The sequence below is a fragment of the Rattus norvegicus genome, chromosome 19 (assembly GCF_036323735.1).
Source record: "Rattus norvegicus strain BN/NHsdMcwi chromosome 19, GRCr8, whole genome shotgun sequence".
NCBI classification, from domain to species: domain Eukaryota; kingdom Metazoa; phylum Chordata; class Mammalia; order Rodentia; family Muridae; genus Rattus; species Rattus norvegicus.
Window position 1 is genome coordinate 32,663,991 of NC_086037.1, and position 26,461 is coordinate 32,690,451.

Below are 26,461 nucleotides of genomic sequence, written 5' to 3' on the forward strand. Positions count from 1 at the left end.
TCTTCCTAACGCTGCGACCCTTTAGTGCAATTCCCCATGGTGTGGTGACTCCCTAATCATAAAATTCTTTCAGTCGCTACTTCATAATTGTAATTTTGCTACTGTTATAAATAGTACTGTAAATATCTGTGTTTTCAGATGGTCTGAGGTGCTCCTCTATGAAAGGGTCAGGGTGTGACCCATAGATTGAGAACCTCCCTCTTAGACTATCTGTTCATCCCATGGAGTGGGCCCTGTTCATTTTCTTCTTTCTGTTGTGCATATTACTCATACGTAATAGAAGCTTAGCCATTTTGGGCAAGTGCACAAGCTTGGCATGGATAAAGCTAGAAACTGGTTTGTATGATGGCTGCCCTCTGACCTGGTCTCTAGTTAAACATGAAGCACCACACCCTTATTTGCTTTGGTTTCTTTTTTAGTATATGCTAATTGTACAAAATGACCGTTGTCGTCATCCAACATTCATACATGTATTCCTTGTCCTGTGGTTATATCTACACTCACCATCCTTCTCTGTCCCTCTCTGTTGGTCCCCCACCCAAATAGTTTCCCTTTTCTCCTCATGGTCCGTTAAAAAATCCATACTCTGCATATTTGTCTTCTGAGTCCAGCTTATTTCTCTTACCACGGTGATTTTCAACTCCATCAACTTTCTTGGAAATGACATATTTCATTCTTTTTTATGGATAAACGTTCTCTCTCTCTCTCTCTCTCTCTCTCTCTCACACACACACACACACACACACACACACACACACTCACACGCGCACATAGTATACACATACAGTGCTTTCTTTGTCTGTTCATCAGTTAATGGGCATCTAGGATGAATCTGTAGCTTGGCTATTGATATTCACTAGGTTACGATGTGGGGCTCTGAAAGAAAGGAAGTGGATTTGTCGGTCTCTATGGATTCAGGTTCAGAATTTCCAAGAAAGAGTTTCGAGTCTTCAGAACTCGGTTGCTGTCAAATACGATGGGAAGAGCCAGTAAATTGGACTCTGTCATTACCACATTAGTTTGGGGCAAGCTTCTCCTGTAACAGTTCTAACCAGGAAGGCGGAATCTGTAATATGACCAGAATAGGAGCAAGGAGCAGAACACAGAAATGGACGACAACTTGGGTCACCACAATAATACCCAACTGTGGCAGGTGAAGGCTACAGAACATAGGTGGGGAAGGTTAGGGGGCTCCATCCACACAGCTATGGGGGAGTCATCATTTGTGCTGGGTGTAGATCTTTCAGTAGAGCGGCCTTGACGTTAATTGAGATCCTGCTCACAGCCTTCCACTTATTGCTCTGTAAGGAAGCGCAGCAGATTTAATAGTTTCCCAGAGTCAACTCTCATGGAATGATTGTATTGTGGACATCAGTAGGAGAAGGGGAGGCATTCCCACAGGAAGGGATTTTCAGTATCAAGGCTACCTGGTAGTAGGCAAGAGAACATGGAATCCCAGTGGATACCTTGGTATAAGCCGATCTCCTTTCTTCAATCAACAAACATGCACTGATGTCTATTAGCTAGGTACTTCCAGATTTTATTTCCTGCATTAGAGTTTATTTTTTTGTATTAATGCACATTCTTGTATGCAGCCTCAGTTTCATTCCAACTGTGAATGCAGGGCCCAGGTTCAAGACCAGTTTTCCTGCCTTTCTTTTGCATGACAGCAGCTCCTTTGGGTACCTCCCCCTTCCCTTTATCTTTGTGAGCCTGCCTACTCCCCAGGGCTCCACTCAAGCCTCAGTTCCCTTCTAACTTTAAGTTCTCTTCTCACCTCAGCAACATTCTCACTCAGCCAGATATTAGAGAAATGATTGTCTAGTTTAGCCTCTCGGGCCAACCTATAATCGCATATATACATATGTCATATGCATGTGTTATGTGTATAAACATATTATACAGATAGAGCAATGTTATGTTGTCATGGTTCCTATGTGATCACAGTGCACATGACACATATCAATACTGCCATTGGTCAAGCTAAAAGGAACTCTTAAATTAATACAAAATTATATAGAAAAATGCAAGGGATAACCACAGATGGCTCACCGGCCACAGAATGTAGAATTCAGGCACAGCTATAATACTTGGGTAGGATTTGAACTCTGGCACATATGCCCAATACAGAGTGCAGTCCCCGTGCAAACTCACTTTCCTGATTTTTGAGGTGGTGCTAACCCTTTCCACTTTCATTTAACATATTTTTTCCCTTCAGTGGTGTTGGGTATCACGCCCAGGCCTGGCTCACGGTAGGCAAGCAGTCACCATGAGCGGTGGACCCAGGCCCCTCCTATTCTCTTCTTGGTTCCTTTGTTGAGGCAAGGTCCTTGCTCAGGCCAGCTTTGAACTCACGTGCAGCTCACAGGATCTTTGAACTCGTGATCCTGTGCCTCTGTCTCTAGAATAGCTAAGACACCGGAGTGACTGAGCTGCACCTGGCTCAGCTTCCCAGAGATGTCCCGTGAGACTTCCCATGACCTGCAGCTGTGAAGGTTTCTCTGGCACCTGCCTCAGCTTTGTGCAATGGGCAGTCTGCACCCTTGCCCGGACGGCTATAGGTTGGTGTGTGGAAGGGGCACCGAACGTCTGAGCTCTGTGTTCGACGATCAGGGCAGAGTAAGCTCTAGGCCAAATTTGCCAGACAGGCAGGCCTCATGTTTTACCACGTTCTAATATCTATTCACTTCCCTTCTGGAACTCTTTATAGAGACAGCCGAGGGCTGTTTTGTAAGCTTCTCTGGAGACCGTATTTGCCTCTTGATCGAAGTGACAGAGAATCAGTCATGTAGAAATCTGGAGGAAAAACATTCCAGTCAGAGGGATCTGCAACTGAAAAGGGGAAGAGGCAGGGATAAGTTGGAGGTGCAGGAAAGAGAGGCCGCAGATCCCGGAACTCAATGGCAGTGGGTTGTAAGCAAAAGTGAGATCATTCAGGGCTTGGAAAACCTTAGTAACATGCTGAGATTTCATTTCCTCTTCAGTGAGAAGTCAATGGGCTTTTAAGTAAAGCTATCTTCTGATAGCCAGTGGCCTCAGTGGCCTCCAAGTGAAACTAGCTTCTCTTAAGCCACACTCTTCATATAGAATGAAGCCAGAAATAAAATGCTACCAAGAAGTGTGACTCTAGGGTTGCAAAAGATGTTGGGACTGGTGATATGCTGCCTCTGAGGTAGCCAGCTGCCACACCATGAGGACTTGCAGGTAGCACTAGGGCAGTCAAGTCTGGCAAAAACTGAGGCCTTCCTTCCACCAGCAAGCCTGAGCCTCATTGAAAGCAAAGTCTTCAAGACTGCTGCTCCATGGGCCCCTTGACTCTACTCTCTGGAAAAAAGTTGTCAGAACCTCCCACCTCAGAAGCTCTCAAGTTATGAGTCCTTAAAGGCTGCAAGAGATACTGTGTTTATCTATGTATCTATGTATCTATGTATCTATGTATCTATCTATCTATCTATCTATCTATCTATCTATCTATCTATCTATCTATCTATCCATCCATCCATCTACCTACCTACTTATTTATTTACTTATTTATTTTAACCTTAAACTGCTAGTTTTGACTAGCTGCTGATTCACGCACTGTGTAAAAGGAATTCCAGTGATGTCATATGATTTTGATTTTCCTCACCGAGCTTCTGGATAGAAAAAGAATTGTAGAGAGGCAAACTGTGGAAGCCAGGAGAGCACTAACCACCATCCATGCGTTCCTGGGCACTGTGGCTTGAACCCAGGAGCTAGGGATTGTCAGCCAATGATGAATTTGCACTTGGGGAACCGAGGCTCTTCTCTGGGTAATGGCAGGCAAGAGGGGCAGTGTCAGTGACTGAAGGGAGAAGTCGGCTTGGAAGCTCCAGACTCCACTGGGTACAAAATAAAGATTGTGTTGAGCCAGAGCAACCAGAAGCAGCTTTTCTGTCACCTGCAGAGGGCAAATAAGATCTGTCTGTGTTCAATGAAAACACCTTCAGTCAGTGTCTCGAAACTGGCTTCCTCCTTCTCAATTAAGTCGACGACAATTAAATTAGAGTCCAGCTTCGAGGGGTTCATTATGCCTCATCGAAAATGATAAATGACTCTTAGTGACCTCCTCACCTTACTGACACAGCCGCACCTCATTTTTCAAAGAGCTAATGAAACTGATAGATTTCTCTCTCATCAGTTGCAGGGCCAAGGCAAAAAGTATGCTTACACTGGTGCATTTGGGAGTGGAGACAGGGCTGGGAGAGGGAGCCTACCTTTTATATTTTGACAAGTGGTCAGAGTGACTTTGAAGTGCACACTTGGGGAGGGGGAAATATTTATATACACACATTTATATATGTAAGTGCTATATAATTCAATAATATATAAAAATACATAAATCTGTCTATATATAATGCATAAGATAAATATATTTATATATAAATAAAATGAATATGCAGAATATAAATAAACATATACAATATAAAATATTTTAAAAATAAAATATAAAATACATAATAAGTATAATATATATTATATATAGGTATATATGTATACATGTATATGTATACATATATATATTCCTATCTGTCCCGTAGCTTTAGTCCTTCTCTCTGCTTGTCACAGAATGCTCTCTCTGTGTGTGTGTGTGTGTGTGTGTGTGTGTGCTTAGTTCCTCCAAAGTCACTCTGAGTGGAATTAGGACTTGAATTCTTTCCCCTTACTTGTTGAGGGATGGGGTGAAGCTGGCTTCAGAATTGGGTCGGGGAGCAGAATGAAGGTTTTGAGAGCAGGAACTTGGGGGTCTTACCTTCCTTTCTGTTTTCGAGCTGTGTGGCCTTTCGGCCCTCACTTCTCTGAGGCTCAGAGTTTCCATTGGTATAGTGAGGATGATCTCACTGCAAGAAACAGGCATGCAGATGAAGGACCTTTTGGTCACCTGGAGCAATGGTTCTCAACCTGTGGGTCTCAACCCACCCACGTATCAATAATTATATTATGAGTTATAACAGTAGCAACATTACAGTTCTGAAGTAGCTGCAAAATCATTTTGGGGTTGGGGAACTGTATTAAAAGGCTACAGCATTAGGAAGGTTGTGAACCACTGTAAAGTATTGTTCCGCCCAGATTTAGAGGGATAACTACTGGGGCTGTTTACTCTGTTCCCTAGGTTACCGCGTCTTCCATGGCATCCTTCCACCCACTGAATTATTTAGGAGACTTGTTTAAAAAGACACGCTTGAGGACCACATTTTACAAACCTGTTCTGTAAAGGGCTAGTGTTAAATATGCTAGTCTGCCAGCCAGAGGACTCTGGACTCTTCCTCCTCTGGCTCTGCAGCTCAAAGCCAGCTGTAGACAGCAGGTTAACACACTCACGTGACTGTGTTTCCGTGAAACTTTACTTACGAAGACTGGTGCCAGCTGGATTTGGCTTTCCAGGCTCAGGTTGAGGAAACGGGGCTGGAAAAATGAATTTCCAGGTGTCCTGAATACATCAATACATTCGAGTTGCTGTCTTCTGTGCCATCTGGAGTCACCTACGTACCTCGTGGTATGCCTTTCACACTATCGAGGTATCATTCCGTAGGAGCCTTGATGGAGTCACTGTCGGCTAAGTGACCGGTGTGTCACTTGCAGATGTCTTGAGAGGCCGTACAAGTGAAAGTGTGCTCAAGCTCAGTGCCCAGATGGTCCAGAACTGTACGCCAGCCTTGTGACCTTGAGTGAGTCACCTAGCCACTTGTTGACAACATTTTCTCATTTGACAATGCATTTATACTTCTACAATTCTCAAGAGGCAGACCTGATGACTCGGTGGGCATAGGTACTAAGCCGGGATTTACATATTGAAAAGAGAAAGCTATGCAGTCCAGTGTCTCCTTCCCCTGCAAAACAGACAACAAATAGTCATTAAAAACTAAAATCTCTGAGGAAAGACTTGATTGTCTGGGGCTGGTGAGATGGGTCGGACTTGACCTGCTGTCAGCTGACAGCTTAGACTCACGTGATGGAAGGGGGGTGGGGAGAACTGACTCTCACAGGTGCACCACCGCACACACATGCCTCTCCCTTTCACTACAAAAACAAACAGATGATAGATAGATTGATAGACAGACAGACAGACAGATAGATAGATAGATAGGCAGATAGATAGATAAATTCTATTTAAAAAAATCTCCTAGAAGTAATCTGGAATAGAAATATTAGCCAGATTAATCTTCAGATCCGCATAATAGAATGTTATTTTTCTCTCCATCTTACAGATAGAGAAATTGAGTCACAGAATAGAGCAGCACATTTCCTGAGGTTGCCAAGTACTGCTCAGGAGCTCAGGAAGGTGGCTGTACTAGTCAGGGTCTCTATTGCTGGGATAGCACCCCAGGACCCCTGGAATATACAAATGTTTTGCATGTTAAAGGAAATGGAAGGACTTATTCAAGGGGGGCTACTCTGGTAGGCTGTGGGATGATTGCTGTGTAAAATATTACAAGGGGAAACCCAGCTGTGTGGATTAGTAGACCAAGGTGATCACATCACACAGCTCCTAGGAATTGTGGGTACCGAGGAATCTCAGCAGATATCTGGAAGGTGCTCTCATGCTAGGGCAGTGGGTTGTGTCTGAACTGACTTAGAAACGTTTGCTAAAGTCTGACTGTCAGTCCACTGGCCAAGATTTGATCAAGAAGGGAATCTTTGTCACTTTGAAAACAATGTTTGAGGAAAAAGCTGATGTGTACTGAAGATACAACAGGATACAGTAGGAGCCTTGGCACAGGGGGATCATGCCATGAGGCTGGAGATTGAGAAGACATGGGAGAACTGATGCTTGAGTTCTTTGACGACACAAGAGTTCTCTTCCTCCTCCTCCTTCTCTTTCTCCTTCTTCTCAACAAGTATTGTTTGAGAATCTCATATAATATATGAATATAATGTCTCTTGATCAGATCCACACCACACTCCCTTCTCTCCAGCTTTCCATCTCAACTTAGCTCTCAACTTCATGTGCTGTTTTGTAAACAGCCCCGTCCATTTAATGCTAGGAGTGTATGCATGGGTGTAGGGTCTACATCCAAGGAGAACTCTCTCCTTCCAGTACGACTGAGCCCTCAGACATTCATGCTGTTCCTGGAGGTCCCTGGCTTATCTTTAAGAACCTCTTTAGGTAGGGACCTCCTAATTCCACTGGTGATGAGAAGTAAGAGAGAGGTCTTAGCTGTTCTGTGTCCCATTCCTTTTTGAAAATCCCGGATATGGGTTTCTTTGTAGCTAGATTCTAGAAAGAGTTGGTATCAGCTTCTTTACTATAAGCATTCTGTTTTCTGTCTAAATGTCAAAATCCTAACCTCCGAGAGTGAGAGAAAGAAAGAAAGGAAGGAAGGAAGGAAGGGAGGAAGGGAGGAAGGGAGGAAGGAAGGAAGAGAAACATATTTTTTTGGCCCAGAAAAGCACACTGCTTATAAAGAATATGGATTGTGTTGTTGACACTTTCCTATAAATTCATGTAAAACTTTACCTCGAAGGTGTCATGTGCTATCTTGCTCCCTAAGAAGCTAATGCCTGATTGTTTTATGTACACCTCATCAACTCCAGTCTGAACTTGAGCACAATAAACTTCTCTTGTAATGGGAAGATAGACTTATATATCAAGAGTACCCCATATGGACATGTAGTTTTCCTGAGCATGAGTGGGGTTTTGTGTGTAGGGAGGTAGGATGAGGGGGTACACTGTGTAAAACCCACATGTCTCGGGAAAACAAGAGTACCCTAGGTTGTTTAAAGATCAAACACATCCTAGATGTGCATCTGGAGGAGAGCTGCTTTGGGAAAGATTATTTTGGGAAAAGAGGCAGCATGAATCAGCTGATCTGGAATTTCTGCATCCAGGAGAGGGAGAGGGAGAGAGGGAGAAAGAGGGGAAGATAGATAGATATAGAGATGAGACAGAGAGGGAGAGAGGGAGAGGGGGAGGAGGGAGGGGGAGAGAGAGACAGAGAGAGACACAGACACACAGACACACACACACACACACACACACACACACACACACACACACACACACACACACACACACAGAGGCATCCCTGGGTACGGGGCTATTCCTGCAAGATGGCTACAGCCCCAGCAGAGGGAGGTCCACACACTGGGAGCAGAGTGAAGCTGTGTTTGATGCCGGATCTCACTGGTGCTGCTGGGCCAGTTGGTATTATTCATTGAGCGCTGGTCTGCCCTTCGCAGGAAAAGCACAGCAGGCTTATAACACTTAAGTTTTTAAACATTCAGAAGGCTGTGATGCTATAAATGAGCTTCCCATGTCAGGGATTAAATCAACCAAGATGCTTGCCATGCCAACTTTATTTCTGAAACAACGTGGTGGTTGCAACAGAAATCAAAATTCATGCTAATCCTTGCCTTCTGACAGGCTAACAGGAGCCCTGAGAACCACACTGCTTAGAGACAGAGAGGATGTGGAGCAGGAGAAGCTCTCGATGTGGCTTGTTTGCTGGAGAGGCTGCGGAGGTCCGTAACTTTATCTGGAAGGTTTTCACCCGAACTTGAGGCACCATGTCTTTCTGAGATAGGACCGGGTCTGCCTGTGTGTATTGGATCCTTGCTCTTGTTTAGAGAATATGTCTTTAAAATGGGTGGTCACAGGTGAGCAAACAGTCATGTAGTCTAATCCATTCTTCCTCTTCTCAGTAAGAGCTCCCAAGCTTCTTACCAGAGTGCGCCGGTCTCCATAGCTCTATGTGAGTAACCCTACGCGAGGTGAGAGCAGGTCCAGCCAATCGGAGTCTGTTTCTTTCCTTGCTATGATACTTCGTTTCAGGTGAGCCAGGCCAGGATGGATAACGACTCTATTTTGGACACTGCTGCATCTATTAGGAAAGAGGAATTCTTACTGCGCTTCACGGTTGACCACCCGACTGTTTGAGATTGAGGCCAATCACAACAAAGCAGAAACAAGATACGGAGACTTTGCGGAAGCACCTGGTGGAACACTCCTGGGCTTGTTTCCATGGACACGTTTCCGTCTTCCTCATCTAGAGCGAGTTCTCAGTCTGTCGTTTAAAATCGAGGTTGCCCTGCCTCTCTCACACCATCCAGATGCTCCATTCAGACAAACTGCTCAGTTCGGTGACAAAATGTGTTGATGAGTTTATCAATCGGTGCTTAGGCTAGACTCGCTCTAATTTACTGAGATTGACTGACTGGTAAGGCAGCCCAGAACTGAGTAGGATCTAAAGGAAAGCTTAGCTATTAAGGACAGACCAGAGAAGTTTTGTGTGGAGGCTAAGAGGAAGCACCAAGAGCTTTAGGCAGCTGGGACCCATGCTGTCTTGGTGGAAGAAGATTTAGAACTCTGTCTCTCAGAAGACGTAGTCTCCAACTGGGTGGCCTTACCCTTGGAGGCAAGGACCTGGGTAGATTGTACCCTTTTCTCTTAGAAAAAAATCTACATTCCCTTTCACAAAAAGTTGTCCATGTTAGTCTGAGAGGGCCACAGAATCGCAGACACTCAGCCACAACCCCCTGGATGTCCCAGGTCAAAACTAAAGGTTTCAAAGGTAATTACTCTTTTATATTTCAGAAGGCCCCTTGTGAATGACATATATTTGCTGGTTAAATTTTCTAAGGACTTCACATACGTCAGGGTCTGTACTTAATAGATATTGCATTATTATTATTTTTTTTACAATGATCCTCTGGGGTAGATGTTATCATTATCTTAATTGCAAATAAATAGTTCAAAAAAATTGAAAAGTTATCTAGCTTGGTCAAGGTCTTTTGGCGTTTACACTTCATCGTAGGAGACAGAAGAGGCCATGTTCTAAATCCATCCTGTCCCTCTGCAAAAAGCAACCCCACTAATGGGTGACAACAGTCAGCAGCCCATGTTTGGCATCTCATACCCTGTCTCAGTACACTGGGACTCACTCTAAGCCTGTTTCTTCCTGGAGAGAATATGAGATTAGATTGGACTCAATTCCAAACTCAGTGAGTTCTTTAGTATCCCAGATTCTTGTTCTCTCTGCGTGGAGCATGGTTAATATATTCATTTTTCCATTTTCCTTCCCCCCGCCCAAATTGTGGAGAATTAAAAAGAGAAAAAGAATGCCTGTAAGAACTTAATGCACCAATAGAAAGCGGTGAGTGGGTAAAACTTGGATCAGAGATGTTTGCCACCATTCTTGATGTGATTGTTTGAATAGGAATGGCCCCAGAGGCTCATATATATGAGTGCTTGGTCACCAGGGTGTGGAACTGTTTGAAAGGATTGGAAGGATTAGGTAGTGTGGCCTTGTGGGAAGAAGTGTATCACTGGAGATGGACTTTAAGGTTCCAAAAGTGCATGCCAAGCCCAGTCTCTCCCCAATCCCTGCCTACTGTTGGAAATGTAGCCCTTAGCTATTTCTCTAGTACTTTCTTGCATGCTGCCATGCTCCCCCTGAACTAAACCCCCGAAACTGTAAGCAAGCCCCCTATTTAAATTATTTCTTTCAAAAAAATTTGCCTTGGTCACGACGTTTCTTCATGCCAATAGATCAGCGACTAAGACAGCTGGCAGAAGTTATTAAGAAGCAAATAGACAATCCAGAACCATGTATGTTGGTGCTAATGTCTGTTGTACTTAATGCAATCTACTGTGGTGTTTTTGATAGCCACTTTTACTCCACAGATCTGGGCGCATTTCTTTGTCATTTACTTCCATGGCTTTTACATGTTAAAATTATTTAAAATCCTCTTGCAAAACACACACACACACACACACACACAGAGAGAGAGAAAGAGAGAGAGAGAGAGAGAGAGAGAGAGAGAGAGAGATGCTTATGTGAGTGGATATTTGGATTGCAGAAGTAGGCTTGCCTCTCTAGACTATGGTAAAGGCATAGGAGACGCTTATGGTATTGTTCGAGGAATTCTAGTGAATTGTGCTAGAGCCTGCTGAGCTTGGCTCTTTCTCTTTTCCGTGTGCAGGGACATAGCGTGCCTTCTTGGTTGCTCTGGTTGTCACGCTCCCACTGAAATTTTCTTTTTTACAGTCAGGAGCTCATCTGAGCCCGTCTTCCCTTGAGCACCCAGGGGCTTATGTTGGCAGATTTGGAGCCAGCTTCATGGGCTGTGTGCCTCTCTCCTCTGAGCACACGCTGTGCACCTGCAGTGGAACATCAGCTGGGGCCAGGGAGCGGCTGCCCAAGCAGGCAGTGACTGGTACACTCCCAGTGGTGCCTCAGGCCAAAGGCAGAAATCAGTGTCTGGTAAGACTTTCAGGGAATCCATCATAATGGTGGCCTGAGATGAGGCAGAAGGCTTCAAACCTGTCATGATACCTTCTTAATAGGTTCATTCCTTTAAGAGCAATTTACAGAACAGTTGCAAAGAGCCAAGCTCTGTGACTGGGGTTAGAGGTTCAGTCAATACACCCCTGTTCACTACTGACGCCGTCACAGTCGACATGCCCATGTTGCTTTTGGTTTTACGCCTTGGGAATACTCTAATGAAAGCTGTGTGTGTGTGTGGGGGGGGATTAGAGACTAGAAAGATCATCTTACATTGGGCAAGACTGCCTTCTTCTAAAGAAGCAAAGAACGGTTGAGGATTTAGCTCAGTGGTAGAGCGCTTGCCTAGGAAGCGCAAGGCCCTGGGTTCGGTCCCCAGCTCTTGGGGGGGGGGGGGGAGAAGCAAATAACATTCCATACAGCCCTGGTGACACCAACAGTATTATCATGGTAGAAATGTCAACCACATCCTGCTAATTACTCTTTCCTTTCTGGTTTTCCTTGTAGAGCTGTAGTTTCCTCCCTTGCTGAATAGGCCCAGAAACCCCATTTCTCTAGGCACAGGTGATTGGCTCAGAATTAAACCTCTGGTTCCTGGTCTGCCTATTAGATTCAATCTTGTGGAGCTGGCAGTGTAGATCAGGACTCAGTAAGGCTCTTTAAGGCAGCCTTAACTGAGGAAGAATTAGGATAGCGGATGCGTGATCAGCCCTCTATGAATAGTTAGACGGAGCGGGCAAGTTTAGATTGCAGAGAGACAGAATAAAGGCAGTAGATGTGAGTAGGGGAGAGAACCTGGATCTCCCAAAGGAAACAGCTTCTTCCTTCATGTGGGGATTCCAAGAGCTGTTTGTAAGCATGGCTTCCCCGAGCCTTTCCGAGACCACTCCCACAAAGCCCAGCTTCCCTTTCTCCCACCACCTTTCTCTTTATCTCCCAGCCCCCCACCCCATCGTCTTTCCAATAACCCTCCCCATCTCTCTGGCTAAGGCAATATGGCCCCCATCCCCCTTTGTACGGTTGAGAAAAAAAGGCAATAGAGATGCTTCTTGTCATCCTGTCCCCAAAGGCTAAACACCATCCATTCTTGGGAGACATATTCTGTTTGACTCTCTGTCACTTCTCAGATGGCCTGATTGTTTTGGAAATGGGCTATGCTCTGGCCTGGGGACCCTCTGGGGAAGGCTCAGCTTGGAGGATCCTGGGATATATTTGTTCAGCAATCAGATTAGGGGGCTTTGGAAGCAGACACTGGGCAAGTAGCTCCTGAGTGCTCTCTGCTGGACAAAGACAGAACCCCCAGTGGGCACCCCGTCGAACCTTCCCTAGAAGGTGACCTCACCTTGTAGAGGCTATCTATCTCCCGCTATGCATGGGGCCATGCCCTTACACCCAGAATTGTAATTTTTTTTAATCCTTTTTTAGTAGTTCAAAGTCAGTGAGGAAATTTGCAAAGGTTTCTCATTCAGGGTAGTGAACAGGGCAGGGCAGAAGATAATCCAGAAAAGCACTGCTTGCTGGTGACTAAGAAAATCCAGAGAAACAAAAAGGAATTTATCCTTCTTGAATCGCATAAGCAAACATTTAAAACTGGATTGTTCATTCACTGTTCCATGGCCCATAATAGCTCCTGCTGACGCTTCTAAGGCTGGGCACCTTAACAGTCCATCCACATGCCTCGCCGCAGAAGCCTCCTTTCCCAGAGACTTGACAGGGACAATGTGAGGAAATATGAATCCAAGGACAGGGAGCCTTCAGCCGTCTCCCAATCCCCGTTGCTTGGTTCTCAGTCACTAGTCTATTGCTACCCACGCCGAATGGCCAGACAAAACCCTCCCCAGCCCCTTGAAGGTCCAGCTTCGATGCCCACACCCCTGGATTCCTGGGCCTCTAAGCCCTCTACAGCCTTTCTGGAGCGCGCTGGCATTTTTGCACAGGGCGCTGAGCAGCGGGGAACTCAGGCTGGCGTTAGGCGAAAATCTGTTTTTTCTTTGTCTTACTCCTCCCCTCCCCCACTCCTTGCTTTAGCTAGACGAAGTCAGCTGCGTATAAATTAAGCACGTTCTGGTGCTTTTGCCGGTCGCATCTGGGATATTCCGGACATCTCTGGTATCTGCTCTGAATTTATGAAACCAGTAATTTGCTGCCCCCAGCTTATGACGCCCGACATTGTCACTGTTTGCTTAGCGGTTTTGGTATCTGATGTTCTTAATGTTAAGGTCAATTTTATTGATACTGAACTTTCCGCCCTCATTTCTTTCTCCATTCCGGCTTTTTTTTCTTCTCTTCTCTCTTTTTTTCTTTTCTTTTCTTTTTTTTTTTTTTTGAGACACACAGAGAGAGGGTAACTAATCTTAATATCTTGTGTTCACAATTCTATTTAGCATGAAATCAGTAACTGACATATTAATTATAATAATCTGTTAAATATACTTTACCTACATGTTAATTATGGGAGACCGTTCTCATTTATTTCTCTGGGTAGCCTATTAATTCAACCCAGATGGTACAGCTTTGTGAGATGGTAACACTGAGCGTTTGCAGAATAAATCATGTTGCCAAGATACAGCCGCAAAAATGTTATAACATCTGAATAAGCTTTAGCATGATGCAGGCACAAGGCAACGTCCCTGTTACTCACACACTGGGGCACGGCTACCAAACAGGGTCCGGACACCAAACGTAAAAAAAAAATAAATTTTTTGAACACATCATGGTTTCCTCCAAAAGAATAGATTCTTTATTCAAGCCCAGGGCCCCATAAATAATTCCAGGAGGGGGAAAATGGAATCCTGAGGCTGCATGCTCATAACTTAGGGGGAGGGGAAGAGAGACAGCTGTGTGGTTCTTGAACATTCTGATATTAAGGCTAGCATCATGGGGAGACATACTGGAGCACCCCGCACTCTGCCTCCCTAACTTCTTCCTGGAGATAGCAAGCAGAACTTTCGGCTCCATCTTCTAGGACTTCTATTATGGGGTGTTTTCTGGTGGAGAGGTATGTTTGCCTCGAAGTGGAGACCATCTCCTGGTAGGGTTGAGATACAGTGTCATCTTCTTGGGGGAAGTAGACCGCTGCCCACACATTTACCTCAGCAATGACAAGGTCACTGTCACTTACTCAACACTTTTCAGAAGAGCCCCTAGTAGTTCTTGGGAACCAGTTGGGGCAAAGATTCATGTGGGCTCCGCTTTCTCATAACTTAGAATCTACGCGATGCAATTAAGTAGTTATAGCATGGTCAGGGCCATGATCCAGGGACTCTACTAGGTAAAGCACATGGTAAATATTCCCAACCTAGACCAGGAGACTCAGAGCAGCTTTCCAGGGAATTAGGTTTATATCCTGCCTCTGAGGCTGGACGTAGTCAAGTGGGAAGCTGAAGAATCAAGTGAAAATGTCTTCAAAGAGCCTATCAATGGAACTGAAGGAAGTTGGTACAAATGGGGCACACTGTTATTGAGGAAAGGTGGTGACGGAGACTTGAGTGCCATGGTTAGGTCAGTAGGCATGGATGGCTTCTGAGACTGTTCAGCCAACTGCTCTCATCCTATGGGTAGGGACTCCTTTGGGGATCAAAGGATCCTATCACAGGAGTCACCTAAAGATCATTGGAAGACAAAGATATTTACATTATGATTCATAACAGTAGTAAAATTACAGTAATGTAGAAAAATAATTTTATGGTTGCTGAGGAACCATATTAAAGGGTTGCAGCACTAGGAAAGTTGAGACCCACTGCCTTGAGCCCTGTGGCACTCACCTTGTGTGCTGATTTTCTTAGGCATTGGGAGTATGTTGTTAAACTGGGCATGTCTGATGAGTTTAAGCAACGAGGGGATGATGCTAAATTTACATTTTAGAATTCCATTCTGGATTCACAAAGGACCACAAACACTCAGCTAAGGCTTTTGTTAAGGTAGAGATAGCTAGGTCTTCAACTGGAAGAGAAATGACCTGGTTCCTGGCAACTCTGGGTGACATCTTTCTCTCTTTTAAAAGCTTCTCCTGGTCTCAGCAGTCTTTGTAAGCATTCTCTTTTTGGAGCTTTAAGAGCAATGTTTTAGAAATGATTCCACAGTGAAAGACAAGCAACAATCAGGACTCAAAAGTCCCATTAATCCCTCACGTGTGTGTGTGTGTGTGTGTGTGTGTGTGTGTGTGTGTGTGTGTGTTTGCCTCCTTACTTCCCAGCCATCTCCATCTCTCCTCCAGTAACATGTGGGTTATACCTGGACAACCCTCATGGTGTCCAGGTTTACCTTTGCTCCCTCTCTATTAGAGATTATATTTAGTGTTGCTTTTGGATTCCCCAATCTAAAGAGCCCTTCCCTACAGCCATTGTCATAGCACATGGTATCTCCCGTCATAGCAATGACCACACTGTGTAATTAGAAGATAATTTGATTCCTTTCTTGTCATGCTCACTTTAAGCCCTATGATGACAAGCCATGTTGTTTTCCCTCTTCATAATCTGAGTATGTGCCCTGTATGACTTGCCTTGCAAGCAGTGGGTGTGTAACAGATACACACATGTATGTGTATGTGCATGCACACACAAATACACACATACACACACAAACACACACACAAACACACAGACACATACACACAAACACACACACAGACACACACACATAGACACACACACAAACATACACACAGACACATACACACAAACACACACACAGACACACACACATAGACACACACACAAACATACACACAGACACATACACACAAACACACACACAGACACACACACAGACACACACATACACAAACATACACACAGACACATACACACAAACACACACACACAGACACACACAGACATACACATAGACACACACATACACAAACATACACACAGACACATACACACAAACACACACACACAGACACACACAGACATACACACAAACACACACAAACACACACAAACACACACAAACACACACACACAGACACACACACACATAGACACACACAGATACACACAGACACACACACAGACACACACATAGACACACACAAACACACACACACAAACACACACAGAGACACACACACAGATACACACAGACACACCATCTTGACTGAGCAACTATTATGTTTGTTGAAAATATTAAATGTAGGCATATTTTAAGTATAGAGGAAGAGATGAAAATTAGGGTTGCAGAAATGGCAAGGAATCACAAGACAGAAATGGGGGCATTGCAGAAGGACTTTTGTAGCAATAATTAGAGTCTAGGTCAATGACAGTGAAGTCCACCGTAGAGAGATTTACCTCAAGGCTTTAGGGTGTAGGTAGCAGAGATGTTTTCAACCTTCAAATAAAACAAATGATCATGCATGTGAATTTCAGAGGGGATGACCATGGTTTTGAATGTTAGAGCCAGTCTTCATTTGACTTTGAAGGAATTCAGCAACTTTCTTTCCTTCTTTTCCTTCTTCTAAGCCACCTTCTTTTGCCCGTTTTCTTTAGTTAGAAGGTTCCTGGTCATGGTTCTTAGCATCTGGCCTGCCAAGTCTTGCTGGAAAATGACTTAGAAAAGTAAGTGTGTAGGCCTCAAGCCGCTAACTGTCCCTCCCTTTGTCCATAAGGGCCAAGGGAAGTGTGTGAGCAGAGAGCTTTCCAGTCGAAAGACTGCTAGTTCAGCTTTGATCTCTGCTCCTCTTCAGAAAGTATATTGGGGAAATTTCCGGCTCTGACACGTGTGCAGAGAGATCTGAAGTCGCAGCTGAGCCTCCCCCTCAATGGGCTGAGCAGCACCAGTACAGCCCACCAGCATTCCATGGCCACGACACGGTTAAGAGGAACTTCTAGCTGGGGAATATAAAATTTTAAATGGCACAGATAACGTCAGCCTGAGTTACTGTTTTCAGAATGACACAGATGTTAGGATAAGGGAGCATAAATGGAAATTAAAGAGAAACAAATTCAGAGCAGATGTCAGGAAGCATTTTTTTTTCCATGCGGAGAATCACAAGTGTGTAGAATGGCCTAGCAGGCTCGATTGTTAAGGCGAAGGCACAGGGGACATCGAGAGCTGATCAGATGGCATGGTGGGGGGATGAAGCAGTAAAAGCAGAAATGAACATACACGACAACGGGTGTTCGGCGAGCCCTCCGAGGTGTCTGTGATCTCATAGAGTTGCTGCTAACGCACTTACCTTAGATAAACACACAGAATCCCTTTGCTTTCTGTTTTCGCACATTGTAACAATCTCAAAATGGTTATTTTCACATCATAATGATGACATTTACAGAGTGAACGAGATTGGGGGAAGGAGGAGAGGAGGGAGAGTGTGAACACACACAAATACAGAAAGAAGGGTGAGGAGGGGAGAGAGAGCGCAGAAGGTTCATTTCCTGGAACCCCCCATTGCCCAACTATTATCCCTTTCTGTATCTCCTGGTAAGAGCATCATGGTACCCAAGATTAAAGAAAAAAAAAAAAACAAAACCAAATACCACATATGTAAAGGAAGGAAATTGAGCCGTCAACTTCCCAGAACTTGCTGAATGGAATTTGAACTGAGGATGGAGACGGGTGTTGGGAGATCTAGGCTTTGGAACTGCTTCTCTTTCTTCTCCTTGTGCCCTCGGAGTAGTCCTGGAGAGACTGTAACCAGGTGCCCTTTAACCGGATATCACCTGGGGGACATAGCTTATGATAATAGGGACAGAGACAGAGGGAAACAACGACCCTGTGCCTCAGGGGAAGGTGGTTGAAGATAAAACGACGACTAAAACCTCATTAATCTGGACCGTGCTAATTTAGAGTATATGAATAATTCAGACCCTCTGGCTGGGCTGTAGTTTACCTTCGTACTAGATATGGTAAAGAGGTTTGCTAAGCAAATTAATAGTGTAAACAGGATGGAGGGCAGGGAATATATAGCCTATTTAAGAGAACAAACTGTTTTCACATATTTAGCAGAACCATCTGCATAGGGACAATGAATAGGTCAATTATAAGTAATCTTGGCTTCTTCATTAATCCCAGTCCACTGCATATCCATACTTGGCTGAGTTTTACCAGCATTAGCGGAAGAAAATGTGCAAGGGCGGATCTTCTTGACAGTTCTTACGTAAGGCGCAGAGTTGATTTTGTTACCTGTCTTTTCATAATTTACTTTGGACTCCTATGACCTCAAAGTTCTCCAGATAACCTTTCTTAGACCCCACTTGTGCCGTCTACCTATTGTAGTTGAGGAGCTAGCTAGCTAGACCAACATGGAGAAGACAGTTCTGGGTACTCTAAGTACAAAGGCAAGCATAGGCAGGTTCATGGCTGCTTAACAAGAACGGGTGCCACCCATGGGCAAGGCTAAATTTAGAAACTCTGCAAATAATTACCCTTGGACTTGGGCAGGCTGCATTTTTTTCTCTGGGCACCACTTTCCACATTTATAAAAGGGAATCGGATCAATAGCATCGAAAACCTTCCAGTTCAACTGTTCCATTGTTGCCGTTCATTTTCTCAGAGACAAACGACTCATCGGTAAGAAGACATCTAGTGACACTTGAGCTGTCACTCAAGTCAGAGGAAATGAAGTGCAGAGCACACCATAGCAACAAGAGAGGAGGTCAGAGGGAGAGAGGGAGGGTGGAAGGAAAGAGGGAGGGAGGGGGGAGGGGAGGGAGAGAAGGAGGAAGAGAGAGGGAAAAGGGGAGGGAAGGCGGAAAGGCAGCAAGGGGAAGGCAAGAGAGAGACTGAGGGGGGAGGGAGGGAGGGAGGGAGGGGGAGAGAGAGAGAGAGAGAGAGAGAGAGAGAGAGAGAGAGAGAGAGAGGAGGGAGGAAGGAGAGAGGGGAAGGGAGGGAAGAAGTGGGAGGGGTTTGAGAAAAGGGAGAGACATCTGTTGTCACAGTCTAAGAAGTAGCTTCTTCCAGTTTCCTTTGAGACATACTCACACCTCCCACCCCCAGCACACTGTCCTCACCCATGGCCTTCTTTGCGCCCTTCCCTACTCTGTAAAGAATCAGAACTCGAACCACCTTCCCCTTGCCGCCAGCTTCTCTCCACTGGTCTCTTCGTTCCTTCTTGAAGCAGAAGCAGGGCCAGGATGCTGCTTGAAATTCAAGGGGTCACGGGGTCTCAGTGACACTAATTTTGCCATCCCCACCACCCCGAAGAGTTGTACCCATTCCTCTGCCCCAGTGCCACAGGTGGGCACAGAGCAGCCTCCCCTGCGCTTCAGACTTGAGTTCCTATCAGTCTCTCGTTCTGTTAGGTGTTGACTCAAGCTAATCAATTGAATATCGATTACACGTTCCATTTCCACTTAAGCGCTTCTCAAATAATACTTGGTCAATGTACATTTAAAACCCTTGCCACTGAAAGAAACCAGCGCCTAGGCCCTTCCAGAGGTAGAACCTGCCTAGTGCCATGTCTTACGGCTTTGTCTGCAGTTGGATGAATACACTTACCTTCTCAAATGTGTGTATGAGTTACACTGCCAGTTTTCTGTCCTGTGACTGGGACACTCGGTAACAGGATCTCTTGAGAGATCTGCAAAAACTATGTCAATCTTATTGGTGCCTACAGTTGTCCCTTTAATTTTTCCTGTGTTTTTTTTCTTCCTGTGGTTTATGAGGTTGCCACTGTTCTGAAAATATTATAGAAAATTCCAGAAATAAACGATTTGTTTAAGTGGCTTTTATTGCATTTTGTCATCATAATTGATTTTCTTTATCGCTAGTTGTTATGGTTAATCTCCCCTCTTCTTTATTTTAAGAGATAGAATGTCAGTGTGAGAGCCCAGGCTGCAAGCCCTCTCTTTTCTTGACCTCCTGAGGGCTGAGTCTATGGCACTTCCTCGAAGTGTACATATACAGGGGTAGATAGAGCACAGCGTTGCCTGGTTTCAGGCACCCTGTACATGCTCTTGGAACTCGCCCTTCACAGACTGGCCCTACTTTCTCTGGTGTAGATTCGAGAGCTTATAGGAAGGGGAAGGAGGCTGAGAGGCTGTCGGGTCACATGAATGGAAAAGGGTCTTGAATCAGAGTTCCCAGGCTTGTTACATTTTCCAGGAGGGCCTTGGAAAAACACCTTCTCCAGAGTCATAAACTTTGGTTAACTCTTCAGTTAAAGTCTTTCTGAGTTCAGTTGACATCCTTAGGAGCAACTGCTGTGGTGGCCTGTGTAGCTCTGCCAGCAATGCGGAGCTCCCAGACTCTGTGAGCAAGCCTTGTTATAGTTCCCTTTCCTGCTCATTGGCTGCCCTGAGCTCCAGCCTCCGGGAAACTTTATACTCTGTGAAGAAGTCCCAGCACTTGTGTACTCCCTGGAGTAACTGGCCTTGGTGAGGGGCTAGGCAGAAAGACCAAGGTTTAAAAGTGGCAAAGATGGCCTGCAGATGTTTATGGCTCTGTGTGCATAGTGTCTTACCCCCCAAATAAGCAAATCTATGAAATTGGTATACAAAATTTAAAATATCAGACAATTTGGGACCATAGATCCTACATCCATTCACAGCAATATTCACTAGCCCTGAGCGATGGTTAACTCTTCATATATCACCCTGTTCCCTCAGTCAGTCCCCATAACTTCTTCCTATTGCCTTACGCCAGTCTTGCTCATTATATAACCTGCTCACCTCAGTGTACACCCCCGGAAGCAGTCACTTAAGAATGAAACCCAAATTCATGATCCAATGGATGTCTTCATAAGGCTAAGTAATTTTGAGACTTTATTTATTTGGAAATCTCTGTGAGTGGTGACAGGCTTGGAAGCTGAAGTGTGAAATGATTAATAATTAAGAACTGAGATTGGCCAGGGAGACCCTGGAGTCTCTGAAACAACACAGGCTATTACCATTTCTCTTGGTCACCCATCATAATTAGGACTCCATGGTTAAAGACAACACTCACTTTGGATATAGAACAGGAAACTGACCAGGAAACTGTCTCCCTGCTTGACGGCTTACATAACACCAGTAGGTGCTCTGAGGGGTGCTGTGAGGGAGGACACATCAATGGTCTTACTCAGTCCTGAGCCTTGAATGCATCAACACTGACCTGCTAGCAGATAGCCTCATTGTCGCAATAGCAACATGATGGTTAGGGCCTAACTTGCCCCCTTGTTTGATCAGTTGTGAGGACTGTTCCACAGGAAGGATTTTGAGCCTGGTACTCAAAACCCAGTCAGAAGCCCATGACTGGGGAAAGTGCTCGTAGGCTCCGGGGAGAAGGTGTGTATGGGAAATCTACTGTTGTTTTGCTAAGTGGTCACATTGTCACACTGTACCCTAAACAGTGATGTTTATACCCATAGGTTTGGTTAGCGAAGCTTCTTTTTGCAGAGGGGCTGATGAACGCAGAGACTCACTATTGGCCAAAGTGCTCCCTATAAATAACTCTGGGTGCTGAGCGTGGACAGATCATTTATATAAGCACCCAAAGGCTCAGGGAACTTCACTGAAGGGGAGGAGGAGAGAATTTAAGAGATGGGAGGAAGAGCTATGAAGTGCTGACTTCTGGACATGGCATGGCTGTCGGCATGCATTTACTCACAGCAGCCGTGGTTACCTTCACAGGCTGTGTACACCATCTCTGTATATGATTAAACCAATCAGAATTTTAGCACGAATAGAGAAGAGGCTCCGGAGGCCCCACCCCTGCTATTGGCAGTTGATGTCTCTCTCTCCTTTGCACATCTGGCCAGTGGCAGGTCGCCCCTGCCCCAGTGGGTGAGCACACACCCATGTGTCTGTGGCTAGCACTAATTAGACCCCCAGGGTTCTTAATAACAAAAACTAAAAAATTAAAGGAAGATAGGAGGCTAGGAAGAAGATGGCATGAGGGGCACTAGGGGGAGTTGGAAGGATATGATTAATATAGACTGTATACATATATGGGATTTTTCAGATAATAAAAAATAGTGTTAAGACATAAGGAAACCTGAAACCCAAAAGACAAGGAATTGAAATTTTCAAATCATTTGAAACAAAGCAGAAAAGACTTGGTGCCGTCCCTCTAATCGTGCTGTTTATTGTGGCCTTCCTGAGGGCTTCCTTAAGAGAGGGCATGACATCATAGCTATGACTAACCCAGTGGTACTGCCTGTGGGCTATGGATGACTTGGACTAATCAGTGTGGAAGGAAAGGCTTTGGAGTTACCAGGTACCCGTGTGGCCTGCAAGACAATCCTTGAGGTACCACTGTGGGGACATGTGCCTGCCTTGTTTTCCTTTTTGTATGTGTCCATGGGCACATGCGTGTAGAGACCAGAGGTAAAAATCATGGCCATTTAACACATGCAATTCTTTTTATGAGGCACGGTCTCTCCCTGGGACCTGGGGTTCACCAACTGAGCTCAGCATCCTGGCCAGTGAGCACCAGAGATCTGCCTGTGTGTGCTTTTTCCTAGTACGGGGTTAACAAACTCATGGGTCATGCATCGTTCACTCATGATTGATATGATCCAAAGATCAAGCTATGGGTAAGAAGTCAGTCACACAGATGTGCCCAGCAGGATCCGGGGGCTAAGAAATGATCACTTCAGTTCCTAGTGAAGATGACCATGGAGATGAACGCCTGCTTTTGAATTATTTTTGAACTTTTGAAGCTTCTCTTGTTTTTTTTTTTCTTTTTCTTTTGAAAACAGTACAACATCTACCCTGACTCAACTCATGCAATGTTCAGGGTGGATACGTAGCACATGGTGGAACATTCCCGGTCATCCGTGGAGACTTCGCTCATCAACCAACCAACCCATGTGTTCTTTCTGCTGGCTTGTGCAGATGGTGGGGTGCCAGTCCAGAGCGCACGAGGTTGTCCTGTGACTACAGGAGGACCGTATCTAACAGACGGAGAGACGGTTCAGACAGCACTGCCTGGCTTTAGGTCCATCTGAAGCCACTGTTTTAGTCTTCAGTGCTGCTCTGTCCGTTAGATGACTGAGCCACGTTGCCCTACTGTGAGTAAACATATATATATATATATATATATATATATATATATATATATATATATATATATATACACGTTTGAGTTGCTTCTGACATTGCCTCTTAGCTTCAAGCACTGTCCCTGCAAGTTCCTCGCACACACAAGGAGGTGTACCGTCTTCCCTTACTGTGCCTGCCATGGTTGTGTGGAAGGAAGCCTCGTGTAGATAGTACACCAACACTGAGTCTGCTTTCCAGAGAGTGTCATGCTTCCCAAGTACCTCCTAGTGCCTGACAAGGCTACATCTTTCATTGTTTTCTAGAACACACAGAGGAGGTGATGGCAGCAGGGAGGAAAGCCATCTGAAGCCACATGTAGTGGGAGGTCTTCTGCCCTCATAGCTGTTTGATCTCAGGTGAGTGTCCGAACGTCTCTCAGTCTATTTCCTAACTGTGCCACAGGAGTGGTGACTGATACTCCAGAGGATTTTTGTGATGATTGACAGATTCTGTGAGACAATGTGTGTAAAGCCCTGGACAAGAGACAAAGCTCAGGATGGAGCAGCTGGGGATGATCGCATTTTGGATGAGCTGCTGAGAGGCGGGACGACATTGCAGGTAATGGCACAGCTTCTGGAGTGGGACCACCCGCGTTCTCCGCTCATCTTCTTCCATGGAATCTTTAAGCATCAGTGTCTTCTTCACCTGCAAAACCAGGATGGCAGCAGTGCAAAGCTTCCAGCCACAAAGTTATCCTGTGAGTGAGACGATGTGTGTCACTAGTAGAGTGTGTGTGTGTGCATGTGTGTATGTGTATGTGTGTGTGTGTGCATGGGAGGAGAAGAGAGAGAGAGAGAGAGAGAGAGAGAGAGAGAGAGAGAGAGAGAGAGAGGGAGAGGGAGAGAGAGTGCTGTGGTGTAGTTGAAGGAGAGAGGACAAACTTCAGGAGTTGGTTCTCTCCTTCCACTGTGTAGATCCTGGGAATCAAACAAACTCAGATCATCGGGTTCAAGCGCAAGTGTCTTTATCCACCAAGCCTTCTTGCTGGTCCTTTTCAAAAGTTTTTATTGTATCTAATTTATGCATGGATGTGGTGATTTAATACATGCAAGAAAGCACACAGTGACACACTCATAGCAAGCAGCTACATACACGTGCTATACGTGGAGATTTTGTAGTTAGTGGTATATTTGGAGTCCTTAAAGCTTGAAACAGGGTTTTAAAAATATTCCCACTTTCTTAATACAATAGAGGTATTTCCAGCAACTCACATGGAATCAAAAGCAACCATTATTTTTCCTTTAGCTTTAAAGCAAAGCATAAAAAAACTTAAAAAGAATAAAGTTGCAACTTAAAAGAGCCATTAAATTTCATACTTTCACGGAACTTTTCTCTGACCGAACACAAAGACATTAGACCCAGCCATTTGTACTGTTTCATTAATTCCAGCAACACATACAAACTCCGAGAGGTCACCAAAACCAGGATTGAAGTACGCCAAGTTTCTCATCTTCGTATTTGCTCTGAGTGTTTACTTTCCATCGACTAAAGCAACGCAGGAACATGCACTAAGGCAGGAGTATGCGCCCCCAGTTCCGAGCCTTTGCAATCATCGCGTTAATGCACAGTTGGTAGCTGGGTCCTGTGGGACGGGCTCCCTGGCAGCTGGGGCCCTCCCGAGCTGCCTTGCATGCTTCTTTTGTTAAACTCAACAGATAACGAAGCTGTTATTTAGAACTTAAACTAAGAGAGGATCATTTGCACAGAGGAGGACTCGCCAGCCCTGCTGAGAACGGCAGGGTCAAGGAACGAAACTACAAACTACTTCCGGTGCACTTGCCTGCCGGGTTATTGAGTCAGTGAACATGAAACCCTCTTCAAGACACCTCTCTTTCCAACCTCAATTCCCCCTATTTTGACAATTTCCTCCGGCTGTGTAGGGAATAGCTGGATGTTTCTGGAAGCCAGTGATCAATGCTCTGTGTCCTGATGAGAATTTCACTGGTTTTGGGGACAGTTTTGCCCTCCTGGTATCTGATCTTTGAAGACTGTGTTAAGTAGAGGCAGATTATAGCGGGCTCAGAAGACTTCTGGACACAAAGATTTGGAGAATCGTCTTCTCCTTCTTCTTCTTTATCGGTTTTGTTTTTAAGACAAGGTCTTAGCGTGTGCCGGACCACTACCCTGACTAAAATTGTGGCTTTAAAGTGATGCTTTCATTGTCTGCTTGGCAGTTTTGCCAGTCTATTTTCTTATTTACAAATCTTTATGCAAAAAGAACATTCTCCCCGACTCTCAACATTTCTTCATGTTCTGAAATGAGAAACACAAACACTTGGTTCAGAGTAAATTCTGGGTCTACGTATGATGATAACATATTTTAGAAAAACACAAGGATTATTAATGTAATCATTAATTCATCTCTATTCATTGATCAACTTGTGATTCTGTATAGTGATTTTAAAACTTTGTGAAATTAATTTGCCAGTTAAAGTTAACAAATGTTCCTCTTTTCTTCGGGTGCCTGTCATTTGAACATTCCCATTTATTTCTATTAAAATATTTAAAAGGATTCTTTAATTGCTTTTGTCAGTAGTTATTATAATAAAGATTTCTATTAGTTTTAAAAATGTCTCATTTTATTTCCTTCATTTTTCTCATTAAAGAAACAGGTCCAGAAAAAATGAGTTCAATTCAGTAGCCGGCAACTGCCCATCTACTGTTGGGTCTACTAATAAATTATGCTTGGTTCCTGCAACACTAGAGGTCCTGATGTTAATCTTGAAAAACCAAAGCTGATTGAAAAACATGTTTAAAATGTGACTTTGTGAAAATTCCGAAGACCTTGAGGAAAACCCAGGACAAGCATTGGCCTGATACAGTTAGGGCAAAACTTTGTGTCAACTTCAGAGAATTTATTTGTATTGAGGTCTTGTTTTAGCCGATACTCATTTGAAGTTATTGAATGCGGATAAGAAATCAAACAGAATAGGAAATAAATTGGAGCCTTTGGAAATACAGATATAATGGTGGATAAGGACTGGGCAATTTAATGTGAATAATTATGCTAGTACAGCTAGTTAGCAAAACTGGACTGGATTCGGGAGTCCATTTTCTCTGTCTACCAACTTTCCTTACTAGGGACTTTTGCTGTGACAGCACCTGGTCTCCAGTCTGGGAATAGAAAATGAATCATTCATGCTCTTGTAGCACATAGAAATAGTAATTCTGACACAAAGGGGCCAATGCTAATGTAAGACATGTGAGGGTCTCTACATTCATGACATTCCCAGCTAGAGGCTGGCTAAAGCTATC

At 44.6% G+C, this 26,461-nt stretch overlaps 2 long non-coding RNA genes across 6 annotated transcripts; one reads left to right on the forward strand and one right to left on the reverse strand.

Moving 5' to 3' along the window:
• Window positions 1-1,524: 1,524 nt before the first annotated feature.
• Window positions 1,525-8,989, reverse strand: LOC108348902 (uncharacterized). Of its 5 annotated transcripts, none has more exons than XR_005496855.2 (5): window positions 8,106-8,989; window positions 5,371-5,849; window positions 4,772-4,859; window positions 3,692-3,919; window positions 1,525-2,796 (listed from the first exon to the last, which is right to left on the reverse strand). It is a non-coding gene; the product is annotated as an uncharacterized LOC108348902 (long non-coding RNA). The 5 variants fall into 5 exon arrangements; XR_005496858.2 differs by having other exon boundaries at window positions 5,510-5,849; window positions 8,106-8,988; XR_005496857.2 differs by lacking the exon at window positions 3,692-3,919 and having other exon boundaries at window positions 5,510-5,849; window positions 8,106-8,988.
• Window positions 8,985-25,776, forward strand: LOC108348901 (uncharacterized). Its single transcript, XR_005496859.2, has 4 exons — window positions 8,985-9,530; window positions 18,739-18,840; window positions 23,470-23,562; window positions 23,653-25,776. It is a non-coding gene; the product is annotated as an uncharacterized LOC108348901 (long non-coding RNA).
• Window positions 25,777-26,461: the final 685 nt, after the last annotated feature.